Source organism: Diabrotica virgifera, chromosome 8 (genome assembly GCF_917563875.1).
Source record: "Diabrotica virgifera virgifera chromosome 8, PGI_DIABVI_V3a".
NCBI lineage: Eukaryota > Metazoa > Arthropoda > Insecta > Coleoptera > Chrysomelidae > Diabrotica > Diabrotica virgifera.
Window position 1 is genome coordinate 29,519,419 of NC_065450.1, and position 17,542 is coordinate 29,536,960.

Below are 17,542 nucleotides of genomic sequence, written 5' to 3' on the forward strand. Positions count from 1 at the left end.
TGAAACACATATTGTGAAACATAATAAAGAACATGGCTGGTAAAAATAGAAAAGTCCAAAAAAGTCTTTTTGGAGGGTTAACTAGGATTGGCATATATTTTTGTGTCATCAGCGAAGAACGATATTTTACTTGAAACATAATAAGGAACATCGCTGGTATAAACCGTAAAAAGCAGAGGTGCAAGGACAGAACCCTGAGGTACTCCACTTTCCACTAACCTGTCCTGTGAGAAATATTCGCCAACTCTAACTTTGTAATGTCGATCCGTCAGGAAATCATCTGTCCAGCGAAGTAAAGTACCGCGAATTCCGAAACGTTCAAGCTTATGTAGAAGTCTGCGCTTAGGAACACGGTCAAAGGTAAACAACGTTGACCGTCTGCGAACTGTTAAGGGATGACGTCCAATCGTTAACACAATGTATGAGATTGGTTAGAGTAGAGCGACCAGACACAAATCCATGTTGTGTTGGAATGACATGTTCATGGAGAAGGAATTTAGTTATCCCCTCGGAGTTTGTTTGTTTATTATTTGAGTATGTATGTTTTTATATTTAACGTATTTTTTTCCGTGCTTAGATAACCGATTCAGTTATCATTAAGTAGTCGAGTAGGGACTAGGGGACCCCAATCGATCGCGAGGCCCTGGACACGTGCCCAATGTGTTCAGTGGAGAAGAAGGGCTTGCCGCTCGAAGGTTAAACAATACTAATAGAAATTTTAGTTTATTTTTTTTGTCAAATTATGACTGTTCAGATCTGACAACAAATCATTCCTTCAATGCCTCCACCAAAATATACAGTTTGTATATACAGACAATTCTAAACTATTTTGTTAGGTTTTAGTTTAGATTAATTATTAATTATTAGAAAAAAGACTCTTAAGTTTTCAATCTAATGGCATATAAAACAACATAACGTTACTCTACATCCCACCAGACTGAAAACAATGGGAACCTTCTCTGGTTACACCTCCGAGGCTTCTACAATTTGCAAGCCATAACGGATGCTGAGACTAAGGAAGATGAGAGAATTTTACAATTTATAATTCACGTCCCATCTGCTCTGCGCGGTAAAGTTCCAACGAGAATGGTTCCCTTCGTACTCCAATCAGAGTAAACATGTAAATCAAAAATGAATAACCATTTTCAATTTCGTTGCAAAACGAAAATACAGCCGCACCATATTCTAGTCCAATCAGAGAGTGCAGCATGCACCTCTACCGGTTTCGAAACTTATTAGTCTCTCATCAGGAGGCACATATGCTGCTCTCTCTGATCCAACCAAAACAAACCCCTCTCTGATCCAAGAGGATCAGAGAGAGCAGCATATTAGAGGATCCACATACAATTATTACCAATCCATCAAGACATACCAGACATCTCAAAAGAGCATCAGCGACTGAGGTCTAGAAATCTTCCAATCAGATCTGCCCGAACAATTGGTGATTCCTATGATATACAAAGGCAATGGTCCACAAGATGGATGCCAACAATAGCAGCAGACTATATTCAGATATCCACCCCAACCCAGGGGTTTCATCGGATCGGGTCTGTCCCGGTCCACCTGGGCGAGGCTTAATCGCATACATACCGGACATGGTAAATGTGCTGATTCTATGTTCAAATGGGGTCGTGCAGAAAGTCCAAAGTACGATTGTGGATCACCTAGACAGACCATAAGTCATTGTGTTTCAGATTGCCTAAATCGTGCCTACCGTGGAAATCTCCAGGACTTTGTGGAATGCTCCCCAGAAGCAATTGAATGACTATGTAAATTGGACATTAATATTTAGATTCATTCATTATATTTTAGTGTTTGAATAATATTATATTTGTGTATTTATCGTACTGTGAAAGTCCATACGCTAAATAAAAATAAATATGCCATTAGATTTGAAAACTTAGTCTTTTGCTAGCAGTTGCCGCTATGGCATCTATGCCATTTCGTTCGTTGCAATCCGTGACTGCACGCCGGGGTTTGTTTTGGTTGGATCAGAGAGAGCAGCATATGTGCCTCCTGATGAGAGACCAACAAGTTTCGAAACCGGTAGAGGCGCTTGCTGCACTCTCTGATTGGACTGGAATATGGTGCGGCTGTATTTTCGTTTTGCAACGAAATTGAAAATGGTTATTCATTTTTAATTAATTATTATTAATTCGTTGTGAATAATTACCAGGTGATTCACTTAATGTATTTTTATTCCTTATCACAAGTATACTGGTCTATAAACTGTTAGGTTAATATGTTATTGTTAACTTTATTACACTGCATTCCAACGATGGGTGCAGTGTACTAACAATCATAAAAATGTATTGCATACTTTAATTGGGTCTGTTAGAATAAAGTATACTTATATGTGAAGCAATCATTTAATTTATATCTCAAATAAATTGTCCCTGTATTAATCATTAAGAACATACTTGAGTCATTGAGTAATGTTTTTTAAAATGGCACATAAATTAAAAACAATTAAAAAGGAACACAAGGATAGTTTGCGATCAGTTTGACATTAACTTAGCTGTAAGAAAATGTAGGATTTTTGTTATTTTCTCCTCATTTGTTCGCAATAAGAAAAATACATTCGGGATGCTCTTTTTACTTGATAAGACTATTTCCAACGTTTTATTTCTTTCTAAAAATAATTTTAGTCGTTCTCAAAATTTTGTGAAGTTTAGGCTATGACCTTATCATTTCTGTAAAAAAGGCATCCTCCGAGTCATTTTCTAAATTTGGTCTAAATTAGGGATGAACTCGAGCCGAATCGAGCTTTTGACAAGCTTGAGCCGAGCTCGAGATAAAAGCTCGGCTTGAACGTCGAGCTGCATGTTGAGCTCATGGCTCCTATCGGCTCGGCTGGAATTTATTCCATATTTTACAGACACCTTTTATATTGAAAATACATACAGGGTGGCGCATTAGTGTGACAAAGTCCAATTACTCGTTTGTCATAAGAGATATGAAAAAAAGTTATTAAGGTAAAAGTTGGGGTACAGATAGGACCATAATTTAAAAATATTTTTAAATATACAGCGTCGTCCGTATTGACAGGGTGACATAAACTTATGTTTTTGTAAATTGAATACCCTATATTTTTTAAATTTTTGGATTCTCCCGATGCCTTCTTTCATAAAATATAGGGTTTTGTAACATTATACGAGGAAGTTTAAAAGATAAAATTACGTTTTTTTGTTAATTTTGTAGCAATATTCACACCCTGTAGAATTTGATTTGACATCAAAATTTATATTTATGTTCAAAAGATTTTTAATATAGTCTATTATAGTTAAACATTATTAATATAGCGAAATGTTTCATTTTAGTATACAGGGTTGGTCGAAACTCGGAATGAGTATTTTCGGAGTTTTCTTAAATGGAATACCCTGTATTTTAGTATTGTAATGAGATGATATTTTATGGTACTTTTTTATTTCTTAAGTATTCCCTATACCTAAGTGCTTTAGTTTGTGAGTTATTCATGATTTTTACAGTCACCAAACATTAATTGAAACAAAAATTACATGAAACATTAATAGGTGGCCGTGAAAATATTCAATTATAAATAATCTTTCGAAAAAAATACAGATTAATCTAGACTGATCCTTAATTTATTAATATTGGATGATATATCAAAATACCTACGTAGTTACGCTTGTTGGTGCGTAAAATATTAACAAAAACATACAATATTCTACCTAGTTGGCTATCACACTAAATTTGATTAACATTTGACGTTATACTATTTTTATAATTCCAGTAGCTTTGTTACCATTACGAATATGAATTTTTCCAATGAGGAACTGATTAATATGGTTTTTGTACTAGGAGTACTAGGATAATTCCCTGATATATGACAACCAGGAAAACAAACTTTTGAAAGTATACTAAAACGGTCTCAATAGACTAGACACTTAAATTATGAGAACGGTCGTACTAACATGCAAATCCTCAGTGACACTAAGGATTACATTATGTAATTCATTTCTGTCAAGTCAAGTCAAGTCAAATTTATTCATCACATGCGACATTATACAAAGTACATGTATGAGACAAGTCAAAGTTACAGACATACATGTTGAAAGTATATAAATTAATAAATACGACAAAACATAATTAAAAGTTATTTTTAGAATATGGCTCTAGCTCACAAACGTATTGATGTACACACCTCCGAAAGTTTGGCTGATGTAAATTCATTCGTATATCTATTGGCAGTTTGTTAAAGAAACTTATGGCTGCTTTAACTATAATTAAGAATAGCAGCTTTGTAATAAAATAATGACCAAAATCTCTTCAGGACCTTGAAGAAGGGGTTTAAAACTTGTTTTGGTCACTTTTTGAATTTGATAATAATAATTTTTAATCGAGTTATTAAGACTCGAAAATGGCCATTTTCACATTTTTCAAATCTTTAATCGCATATAACTCGACAACAATCAATTTTAGAGAAAAATGACAAGGGACCTTTTTTGCTCAGAACGACCCAAATTATCTAAAAAAAATTGTTCGAAATAAAAAAATTATTTTTGTGAATTTGTTTAAAAAAAAATTGTTTGAACAATTTTTCGACCACGGCACCGCCCGGCACCCTGTGGATATGTTATAAGAACCTCTTTTTGAGTAAGTTTGTGCAAAAAATCTAATCGGAATAATTTCGCTAGCGGGGACGACGATACTGCCCGGTCTAAAATACATTTCATTTTATTTGATGATTCGTTTAACTGTCTCATGAAGTGACTCCTTCTAGCTGCTTTTAATTTAATTGAATATTCTGTCTTTGCCAAATGAAGGACTGGCCTAAGATTACTATTTTGCTGACAGATCGTTTCTAAAAGTTTTAGCTGATCCCTTAAATTGTATAGTTCCTGCGTAAACCAATTCGAACGTGTACATTTTTTAGTTTTACATTTAAGTAGTGGAAAATGGAACCGAGAGTAATTTTGGATAGTATTTAAAAAAGCTAATGATTTATCCTCAACAGAAATTATATTAAATACCTCTGACCAATTTGTTGACTCAAGGGTTTGAACAAAACGATTTATGTTCCTTTCACTATATGAACGGATGAATATATAGGCATCATTGTCGGTGTTAATGCTAGATTCGAACAATTGCGCACGATGATCAGAGATAAAACCTTCCACAGCCATTGTTTTTTGTTGGTGATTTATGTTTGTAGCGATATAATCAATTTGAGTTTTACTAGTTGCAGTTACTCTTGTATAATCATTCACAGTTACGGTTAAGCCATAAGAATCTAAAACATTTACCAAGTTCTGCTTACTTAGTGAATTTGATTTGAAATCTATATTAAAATCACCTGTTAATATTATAGCCTTACCTTCGGAGACTAGCACATCAATTATTAGATCCAATTTTGACATAAATAGAGCCACGTCCAGGCAGATAAATACACAACACAACACAATTAAAAAGGCAATATTCTATTTCAACAGCACTCACTTCAAAATTATATTTCTCAGATTGAGAACATATATTAGGACGTTCCTTCCAAACTACACCCTCTTTCACATAGATTGAAGACCCTCCATGTTCCCCTTGGTCACGGCAGAAAGATGAAGCCAGAGAAAATCCATTTATATGGTGTAGTTCTAGTTGTTCTTTAGATTTCCAGTGCTCAGTTAAACAGACACATACATTATGTAGACCTTCGCACTGCAGGAAGAACTCTAGTTTTTCAATGCTTGTTGATACACATTGTATATTTTGATGAAGTAAGCCAAAACTTTTTTGATTGATAGTTGAAGCATTTTTACCAACTGTGTCAAAATTAGGAGAATTGAATACTTCTAACTTATCCAATGTAAAACCAGTCTTCTGACTAACACTTGGGATATTTAATAATGTAATATCTGGATCAAAAACTAGGCTTCTTCTGTCTGTTTTTTCTTGTGGTAAAAAAACTGCTTACAACAGCTCCGTGAGGCCAAACTTCGGGATTCATGACCTTGTTGAAGTTCCCTGAACATAGTTGGATCAGTTTTGTCTCGTAATCTTAAGTGTCCAGTCCGTTGAAACCGTTCTAGTAAACTTGCTGAAGATAAATTCTTATTGCTAGTAGCACATTTTTGTTATACAGTTCTAGCTCAAAAGCCATATTAATCAGTTCCTCATTAGAAAAATTCATATTATAGTGATGGTAAAAAATCAAGTGGAACTATAAAAATAGTATAATAACAAATTTTAAGCAAATTTAGCGTCATAGCCTACTAGGTAGAATATTGTATGTTCATGTTATGTAACAACAAGCTACGTAACTAGGTACGTAGGTAATTGATATGCCATCCAATATTAATAAAGTAAGGATCAGTGTAGATTAAACTGAATTTTTTTTCGAAAAATTATTTTTGATTGAATAGTTTCACGGCCATCTAATAAAATTTCACCTAATTTTTGTTGCAATTAATGTTTGGCTTAAAGAATTAGGAATAACTCCCAAATTAAAGCACTTCGGTATAGGGAATGCTTAAGAAATAAAAAAGTACCATAAAATATCATCTCATTACAATACTATTACAATACTAATTCCTAGTTTTGACCAACCCTGTATACTAAAATTAAACATTTCGCTATATTAATACGGTTCGACAATAGTAGACTATATTGAAAATCGTTTAAACATAAACAGAAATTTTGATGTCAAATCACTACAATTCTACAGGGTGTTAATGTTGCTACGAGATTAACAAAAAAACGTTAGTATCTCTTATAGCCCAATAAATGACCGTTTTGGAGTGTAATTTCCAGGGGCAACTCCGAATTGCATGAAAATTTGGATTTAGGTTCCACTTACTCTCCACTTCAGAGTTGAATTTGTGCCGTTGGTTGCTTTTACTTGGGGGGTGACATTTACCCCTTCTCGGGGGGTGAAAAACGCGTGTTTAAAATAAGGCCGGAAATGGATAAATTTACTTATTTTAAGCACCTTTTGTTCTATAAAGTTTTTTACGTAAGTCAATACTTTTCGAGTTATTCGCGATTTAAAATGTTGATTTTTCGACAAAAAAAACTACGTTTTCAGACCGTTTTTCCCAAATAACACAAAAAGTAAATCTTTTATCAAAAAAAATATTTTTAGCAAAAGTGTAGCCTATAAAAAAAATGAAAAAAATGGTGTACCAGTAAAGTCTACAAATTGAGTAGAAGCAAAGTTGTAGCTCATGAAAAATACGTTATTCGTCTAATTCCAGATCGAATAATTCAACGCGAAATCACCGAAGAAAGAAGCGTTTTTCGGGAAAACCTTATTAACATTTTTAAAGTATCGAAAAAAATCTTAATATTTGTTTTTTTTTACAAAAGTTTACAGCATCAAAAGTAAACTAGTTACAAAAAGTTGGTCCCTTTTTTTTGGTAAAAAAAATCGTGAAAACCTCCCTCTATTTAGCACCCTAAATGAAATTAATCGTTTGGCTTTACCATCTATTTTACCTGTATGTGTATTGTTTATATGATCTGTAAGTTTGATTGGTTTGAAGTGCTTATTTTTGAAAACATTTGATTTTATAGTAAAAAAAAATTTTCTAAAAATTTTTGGAAAATTTCATTTTTTCAAAATAACTTAAAAAGTATTAGTGATAAGAAAAATCTTAAAGAGTAAAAAAATGTAGGTTTTGCTATTATAAATATGCTAGTTTTATTTTGTTTCTCCGTAAGACAAAAATTAGTTAAGATATGGCTGTTCAAAATTTGCATACACTCGTGATTAGTGACCCATTCAAGCTTTCTCAGTTATAACCCTTTCAAAAATAAACACTTTAAACCGGTGAGACTAACAGATCATATAAAAAATAGATAGATAAGTAAATTGTGTGTAAAGCGGTAGCGATTAATTTCATTTGGGGAGCTAAACACTGCGAGATTTTCATGATTTTTACAAAAAAAAAGAGGGCCAACTTTATTTTGAGCGTAACTCGCTTATTTTTAATGCTAAAACTTTTATTAATAATTAAAACAAAGCTTTTTATAAACACTTTAAAAAAAGCTTAAATAGGTTTTTCCCGAAAAGTGGTTAATTTTTCGGTGATTTTACCTTGGAATATTCCATTTGGAATTAGACGAATAAGAACGTATTTTTCATGAGCCACAACTTTGTTTTTATTTGATTGATAGACTTTACAGATTTTTATAAGCTACACTTTTGCTAAGGATATTTTTTTTCGATAAAATATTTACTTTTTGAGTTATTTGCTAAGAACCGTCTGAAAACGTGTTTTTTTTTGTGGAAAAATAAACATTTTCAATGGCAAATAACTCGAAAAGTATTGACTTACGTAAAAAACTCTATAAAACAAAAGTTGCTTAAAATCAGTCAATTTATCCATTGCCGGTCTTATCTTGAACGTATGCTTTTCACCCCCGAGGAGGGGTGAGTGTCACCCCCCAAGTAAAAGCAACCAACGGCACAATTTCAACTTTGAAGTGGAGGGTAAGTAGAACCTAAATCCAAATTTTCATGCAATTCGGAGTTGCCCCTGAAAATTACACGGTATCGTCGAATTTCCCGTTCATTTACTGGGCTATTACGGTACTATGGTTCTTTTCATGAGCATTTTTCAGTGCGTCACAAATGATAGAAAAAAAGGTTAGTCCGTGGTAAATACACATTTATGACATTTATTCTAACATGACATTTTAGTTAAATCTGACAGTTGTCACATTTTATTTGCAATTTGGTATAAAAACAAATCAATTGTGTTTATTGCATTTACAAAATGGTATTTTCTTTGATTTGTATAGTTTTATAAATTGTACAGATTAAATTTTTTTTGTATAGAATAATATATTATTATTTAATATTATATTATTAGCGCCATCTATTGACAACTAGATTAAATGTTATAAATGTCACCGACGAAATGTAATCAGAGACGTGCGTTTTTTTCTGTCACATACAATTTAATGCGTTAGAGAGAAATCGAAAAACTGTGACGCACTGAAAAATGCTCGTGAAAAGAACCATAGTACACTTTAGAAGACCAAAAATAATAATTTTTTTCAAGAATTTTTTTCTCAGAACCTTTATTATAAATGAACATAAAGCTTTTTACATGTTAATATCTAACTCTTAGAGAGTACAAAAAATATATCTTTTTTCATTTATGCACGTACACTAATATTGTAGAGGGCGCAAAAGTCGAAGCCTCGAAAAATGATGGCGGACAGTTAATCTCAGGATTGGGATATCTGAAACAAAAAATCGTACTGCGTTTGAAAAAAAGAAGGTTACTTACGTGACAATTTACCACAGTTTGACCAAAAAATAAAAAATAAACATTTTTTAACCATGAAAAACTGAAGAAAAACGGGCGATTATTTCACAAAAATTTTTCAAATTTCCATAAAATCTTTCTTTTGCAGAATTTTTCACTAATGGTGGTAAATTGTCACGTAAGAAACCTTCCTTTTTCAAATGCCTTACAATTTTTTTTGTTTTAGAGATCCCAATCCTGAGATTAACTGTCCGCCATCGGAACTACTTTTTTTCGAGGCCTCGACTTTGGCACCCTCTACAATATTAGTGTACATGCATAAATGAAAAAAGATATATTTTTTGTATTCTCTAATAGACCTGGATCCCGCGTAAGAAAAAAAAGTTGATTAATAGCAAGCTGAAAATTTGTTAATAGCTTAACGGTGTCTAGTCGGACAAACATTGATGCACGGGAACACTGAAACAGGGGAAGTTTTAACGGTGGAGCATGATAAACGTGTCGTCCTGACAAGTTTATGATGGTGAAAAATAGCAAGTTGTTTTTAAGTTTATTCAATAGCCAAAGTTATATAATATATGAAAAAATGTTTGTCCGACAAAAAGTTTGGGCATTTTAACGAGTCCGACACGTAGAACATGTCACATTACAGGAACTATGTTGGTGATGAATAGCAGTCTGATTTTTGCATGAGAGTTTAATGAAAGGTTAAAAAAGCAATTGGAAGTTCTGTCGGACAAAATGAATGGGAAATTTTCCTAGTCGGACATTCTAAGCATGTAAGATATAGACAAAAATGTTGGTGATAAATAGCAAGCTAATTTTGATTTGTTTATGTACAAATTATATTTTGTAACGCAAAAAGTTATATGTCGGACAAAAAGTTTGGGCAAATCGAAGGAAATAAATAAAAAACATTTTTTCAGAATGACTTAGTCACATATTGATAAAGCTATTTTAGTTGTATATTATTATTTATATTCACATATTTGCATGTGCATATATATACATGCACACTCCAAAAACAGTGAGGTAAGTATCAATGCATGTATATATTGCAAAACAATTATTTTTTTGGGTTGAGTTTGTTCTAGATATTCTCAAAATGACAATAAAAAATGTTAAAGAACATATGAAAGCAATCTCTTAGGGTTTTCTAATTAGGCGCATCAGAAAGTACGGAAAATTTCCTACAAAAAACGTTGTATACATTTTTTTCCATACTCAAATCTTAATCCTGTAAACGACATTGAAAAATGTGAAGAGTCTAAAACTTCGGTGCTTTTAAGAATAGACGTAAATATGACACATTATGCTTAGAAGTATGTATTAGAAGGCTGCATTTGTCAGTGTGCATGCCCCGCTAACTCTAATAAAAAACATGTAATCGTATTTATTTTCCTTCCGTTTAGTCAGAGGCGCTGATGTCGGCATTGTGATTGGTGGAACATGACTTTTGACAAATCCTGTACTATCTGTGAATCTGTAATATGTGCTCGTGTTTGTTCGTTCGTTGTCGTTCACTTATTTGATATGGTCGGTTATGTGATGTGTTTGGTGTTTGTGTTTAAGTTTGTGTCACCATAAAAAGCTGATATTCAGTCGTGTTTTTTGATATTTTTGTTATTTCATAATCGAGTACCTTTTTAAAGGTAAGTTTTCTGATTGTAGGTACTGTTTATCCAACAGTTTTAAAATACACATTTTATTTCGCGTTTTGTTGTTGGGTCTAATGGCCGATCAGCTGTTGTGTGCAGCCGATAAATTCAACAAGTAAACATATATTTAATCGAAATTAAATACTCATATTTGTATGTAAAATGTCACATTATTGTATAAATAAATAATTAAGAAACAAAAGTTGTTTGTGTTTTACCTTTATTGTCCACTTGAATAAAATAATATTAAATATTGGAAGTACCGTATGGAGTCTATGGTGTACCTAGCGTGGAGGCTAGATAACGCTACCCTTCCTATCCAATCAACAGCAAGAACGTTTAAAATTTCACACCTATCATGTCGAAGCTACAGACCACTTATGTGGAGGCCAGATTTGTAGTATCCTTCCAATTTTCCAGGTGCTGAAATACGTGACATATTTTTTGAAGGGTAAGATCGCATTCTACCAAATCACACAACACTTTTTTCTATGTCAGTGTGACACTTTGTGCTATACAAAGTAGTATTTGAAAGTACAGTGGAACCCCGATAAGTCGGCCCCCGATAACCCGGAAGTCCGGCTAACCCGGACCGATTTTTATCAGACAAACATTACAACAATAAAAATGTATGTCCTTTATGCTGGATTTTCCAATTTCTTTTCAACATCTTAAAATATTTTCTTTTATCTTTCCTTATAAACATATTGTTCGAATACTATAATATCTTATATTTTTCAGGCTAATTTTATTTATCATAATAAACTTTCTTCGTAAAAATTTGTCGCTTTAGCGAATTCCTATGTAGTTCATTCGTTTCAATTTTCAATGTCAAACACATTATACAATGAGAGATAATGCGTATTTGTGTAATTTGATACATAATATATCTTAGTAAAAATGTGTTATCGAAACCAACAGGCATCTGTAGTATCCTTTATTTACTTGAAACTGTCTTAGCATTGTTTAGAAAAAACTATTAAAAAATTATTTTTCAAACATTGGTCTTAGTCTTCACTCTTATTAAATAACATAAGTTCGTTCTCGTTGCGAGACGGTATTGTGTGTAGTAAAGTCGCATTATTCGTTCCGTTCTGTAATCGTTCGTAAATATATTCAGGTTTTGTGTTTGAGTGATTTTTTGTCTAGGTAATGGCAATAAAACTTAAAATGTTGTTTTTGTTTCAAAATGATAACAAAAGACAGTTTGGACAATCGGTGCAAAGATAAGAAAGCTAAAAATGAGACTCTCGACGACGCTTTGTATGTGTGGAACGCGAACGTGGTTTACAAGTGTCTGTGTGCCAATTATAACGGAGTTTATCTGTAAGCATACCATATTTTAATAATTTTTACCATTTTCTCCGGCTAACCCGAATTTTCGATAACCCGGATCGGCCGCGGTCCCGATTAATCCGAGTTAACGGGGTTCCACTGTACATGGTCTCTGAGTTTCTGTTTGCAACGTGTGTTGGAAATTAAAATTTATATTAACTATGGAGTGTTTTTGTGTCTATTTTTGAGTGTCAACAGTTTAAATTTTAAGTCGCCAAATCAAAAGTGAAACCATTCAACGGAAAATTTTTGAGTAATTTTCGAACATTTTACAAAGTTAGTAAAATACTTGGTCATCAATTCAATGAGGTTCAGTTGCAAGATAATTGTGAAAGTTCTATTGAATATCATTCTTCGTGCTATAATGCTTTGCTTGATTGAAAAAGGGTACCTAAATAAATTATTACTAAAATTGTATAACGTAATTTTTCTCAACTTTCTACAAATGAAATAATAATGTAATAATAATATTTATAATAATAATAATAATATAATTAATATGTCACATGGCAAGAAATAATTTGCTGCCAAAATAAATCGATTAGTTTAAATTTGAAGTTACGATTGCAATTTATTATGAATTATTGTCAAAAGTGACAGTTTTTCTTAAATGGAAATGTATCCATAGACATAAGGGTAGACAGGGAATACAGTGCAAAAAGTCGATAGGTGGTCTATCTATCTCTTTTAACCAAGCGATCCCGCGCATGTGGCAGACAAAGATAGCTAGACCACTCAATCCATAATATAATTTGCCTGATCTACTATAAATGTATTACAGTGAGGTATCTAAATGATGTTGACATAAATCGAAAGATATCGATTGTAATTGATTGCAGGTACTTTTGACATAGAATAATCACCCCTTATTGAAATTTCAAAAATTATTTTTTTAAATTGTCCGACTACAAAATCTACCCCTTATTTTTTTCCGACAACAGTCATTCTTGATAAGGAATAATTTACTTAATTAAATTTCGTCTTTGTCGGAAAGCTATTTATCACCAGCATTTTTGTCTATATCTTACCTGTTTAGAATGTCGGACTACGAAAACTTCCCATTAATTTTGTCGGACAGAACTTCCAATTGCTTTTTTAACCTTTCATTAAACTCTCATGCCAAAATCAGACTGCTATTCATCACCAACATAATTCCTGTGATGTGACATGTTCTACGTGTCGGACTCGTTAAAATGCCCAACCTTTTTGTCGGACAAACATTTTTTCATATATTATACAGGGTGTCCCGAAAAGAATGGTCATAAATTATACCACACATTCTGGGGTCAAAAATAGTTCGATTGAACCTAACTTACCTTAATACAAATGTGCTCACAAAAAAAGTTACAGCCCTTTGAAGTTACAAAATGAAAATCGATTTTTTTCAATATATCGAAAACTATTAGAGATTTTTTCTTGAAAATGGACATGTATAATTCTTATGTCCGCAACATCTTAAAACAAAATTATAGTGAAATTTGTCCACCCCATAAAAATTTGTGGGGATTTTGTTCCCTTAAACCCCCCCAAACTTTTGTGTACGTTCCAATTAATTCATTATTGTGGTACCATTAGTTAAACACAACGTTTTTAAAACTTTTTTGCCTCTTAGTATTTTTTCGATAAGCCAGTTTTTATTGAGATGCGGCTTCTTTTTCAATATATTTACGTAAAAATTTTATGGGGGTTTTGTTCCTTTAAACCCCCCTAATGTTTGTGTACGTTCCAATTAAACTATTATTGTGGTACCATTAGTTAAACACAGTGTTTTTAAAACTTTTGTCTCTTAGTCTTTTGTTCATAAGTCACCTTTTATCGAGATGTAGCTTCTTTTTCAAAATATACCTAAAAATGTAAATTATAAATAAATTTTCAGATTATTAACAGGTCTCTATAACCGTACTTAACCATATACAAATATGTGGTGGATTCGACAAATATTCAAAATATCTCGATAAACACTGGCTTATCGAAAAAGTACCAAGAGGCAAAAAAGTTTTAAAAATAATGTGTTTAACTAATAGTGCCACAATAATAATTTAATTGGAACGTACACAAAAGTTTGGGGGGGTTTAAGGGAACAAAACCCCCATAAAATTTGTATGGGGTGCACAAATTTTACTTAATTTTTTTTTTAAGATATTACTGTCGTAAAAATGCCACATGTCAATTTTCAATAAAAAATCTCTGAGAGTTTTCGATATATGAAAAAAAATCGATTTTCATTTTGTAACTTCAAAGGGCTGTAACTTTTTTTGTGTGCACTATTGTATATAGGTAAGTGAGGTTCAATCAACCTATTTTTGACCCCAGAATCTGCGGTATAATTTTTGACCAATCTTTTCGGGACACCCTGTATAACGTTGGCTATTGAATAAACTTAAAACAACATGCTATTTTTCACCATCATAAACTTGTCAGGACGACACGTTTATCATGCTCCACCGTTAAAACTTCCCCTGTTTCAGTGTTCCCGTGCATCAATGTTTGTCCGACTAGACACCGTTAAGCTATTAACAAATTTTCAGCTTGCTATTATTCAACTTTTCTTTCTTACGCGGGATCCAGGTCTATAAGAGTTAGATATTAATATGTAAAAAGTTTTATATTCATTTTTAATAAAGGATCTGAGAAAAAAATCTAAAAAATGCTTATTTAACCACCTCGTATAATGTTACAAAACCGCATATTTTATGAATAGCCCAGTAAATGAACGGGAAATACGGCGAGACCGTGTAATTTTCAGGGGAAACTCCGAATTGCATGAAAATTTGGATTTAGGTTCTACTTACCCTCCACTTCAAAGTTGAAATTGTGCCGTTGGTTGCTTTTACTTGGAGGGGTGATAGTCACCCCTTCTCGGGGGTAAAAAACCATAGGTTCAAGATAAGACCGGAAAAATTTATTTTTAGACAAAAAAACTACGTTTTCAGACGGTTTTTCGCAAATAACTCAAAAAGTAAATATCTGATCGAAAAAAATATTTTTAGCAAAAGTGTAGCTTATAAAAAACCGAAAAAAACGGTGTATCAGTAAAGTCTATCAACCGAGTAAAAACAAAGTTGTAGCTCATGAAAAATACGTTCTTATTCATCTAACTCCAAATCGAATATTTCAAGGTGAAATCACCGAAAAATTAAGAGGAAACAGTAGCGATCAACAGGTAGCAACAAACGCGTTCCAAGATTGCGGCTCTAATTTTGAATATTTTGTCGAGATATTTGGCACACATATTCGTAATATAATAAAGAATGGCGGTACAGAGCCCAATATCAGAAATATGTTAGTATGTGGAAATTACTCTACAACTAAATAAAATATTGAAAAAAGGAGCCTGTACCGCCATAAGAATGACAAAAAATACACTTTCTTCAAATAAACTTATTTATCCCATGCCTAGATTTTGTGTAATCTTGGAACTACTAAAAATCGATTTTTTTATAACAAGAAATCGAACGTCACTGACTTCGCAACATTTCGCGCCTATGTGTATAAAAATTATTGTTTTTGATAGTATAAACGTCACTGTCAGTGTTGAATTACCGACGCAGTGTTGCCTCACTTTTGAAAGTTCGCAGAACTTTCGCAATATTGGACCGCGTTTGTTGCCACCTGTTGATCGCTACTGTATCACCTTAAGCACTTTTCGGGAAAAACCCGTTAAAACTTTTTTAAAGTGTTTATAAAAAGCTTTAGTTTAATTGTTCACAGAAGTCTCTAGCTTTAAAATTAAGCGAGTTACGCTCAAAATAAAGTTGGTTCTCTTTTTTTTTGGTAAAAAAATCATGAAAATCTCCCCGTGTTTAGCTCCCCAAATGAAATTAATCTCTACCTCTTTACAAACAATTTACTTACTTATCTATCTTTTATATGATCTGTCAGTCTCGCCGATTTAAAGTGCTTATTTTTGAAAGGGTTATAGTTGAAAAAACTTGAACGGGTCACTATCCACGAGTGTATGCAAATTTTCAACAGCCATATCTTAACCAATTTTTGTCTCCCGGAAAAACAAAATGAAACTAGCATAATTACAATAGCAAAACCTACATTTTTTTACTCTTTAAGATTGTTCTTATCGCTAATACTGTTTAAGGTATTTTGGAAAAAAGAAATTTTTCAAAAATTTTTAGAAAATTTTTTTTTACTATAAAACCAAATTTTTTCAAAAATAAGCACTTTAAACCAATCAAACTTACAGATGATATAAACAATACACATACAGTTAAAATAAAGGATAAAGCGGTAACGATTAATTTTATTTAGGGTGCTAAATAGAAGGAGGTTTCCACGATTCTTGTTACCAAAAAAAGGCGCCAACTTTTTTTTCAGTGTAACTCGTTTATTTTAGACGATAAAATTTTTTGTAAAAAACAAATATAAAGCTTTTTTTAGATACTTTAAAAATATAAATAAGCTTTTCCCGAAAAATGTTTAATTTTTCGGTCATTTCGCGTTGAATTATTCGATTTGCAATTAGACGAATAAGAACGTATTTTTCATGAGCTACAACTTTGCTTTTACTCAATTTATAGACTTTACCGATACACCACATTTTTCGTTTTTTTATAAGCTACACTTTTGCTTAGAATATTTTTTTCGATAAAATATTTACTTTTTGAGTTATTGGCGAAAAACTGTCTGAAAACGTAGTTTTTTTGGCGAAAAATCAATATTTTCAATCGCGAATAACTCAAAAAGTATTAACTTACGTAAAACACTTTATAGAACGAAAGTTGCTTATAATCTGTCAATTTATCCATTTCCGGGCTTATTTTAAACACGCCTTTTTCACCCCCCGAGAAGGGGTGACTGTCACCCCCCAAGTAAAAGCAACCAACGGCACAAATTCAAGTTTGAAGTGGAGTGTAAGAAGAACCTAAATCCAAATTTTCATGCAATTCCGAGTTGCCCCTGAAAATTATACTCCAAAAGGGTCATTTATTGGGCTAGAAAGAAGGTATCGAGGAGAATCCAAAAATCTAAAAATATACAGGCTGTTCCATTTAAAAAAACATAAGTTTGTGTCACCCTGTCAATACGGACGGCCGTGTATATTTGAAAATATTTTAAAATTATAGTCCTATCTGTACCCCAACTTTTACCTAAATAACTTTTTTTCGTATCTCTTACGACAAACGAGTAATTGGACTTTGTCACACTAATGCCCCACCCTGTATTTGTAGTCTGAATTACTTTTTTTTTTCTCTGATTCTGGCTTTGGTTTAGAACTAGAACCTTTAGCCACGTAATTGTATAACTTATTACTAAGTCAGGGGAGTAAATGTGTAGTGTGTGTGTTGAGTAAGTGTCTTGTTACTT

At 32.5% G+C, this 17,542-nt stretch overlaps 1 protein-coding gene across 1 annotated transcript in view; it reads left to right on the forward strand.

Annotated features, from left to right (window-relative positions):
• LOC126890752 (zinc finger protein 25-like) overlaps positions 1-17,542 on the forward strand; it is a 77,740-nt gene that overhangs the window by 28,520 nt on the left and 31,678 nt on the right. The gene's annotated exons all lie outside the window — the stretch shown is intronic.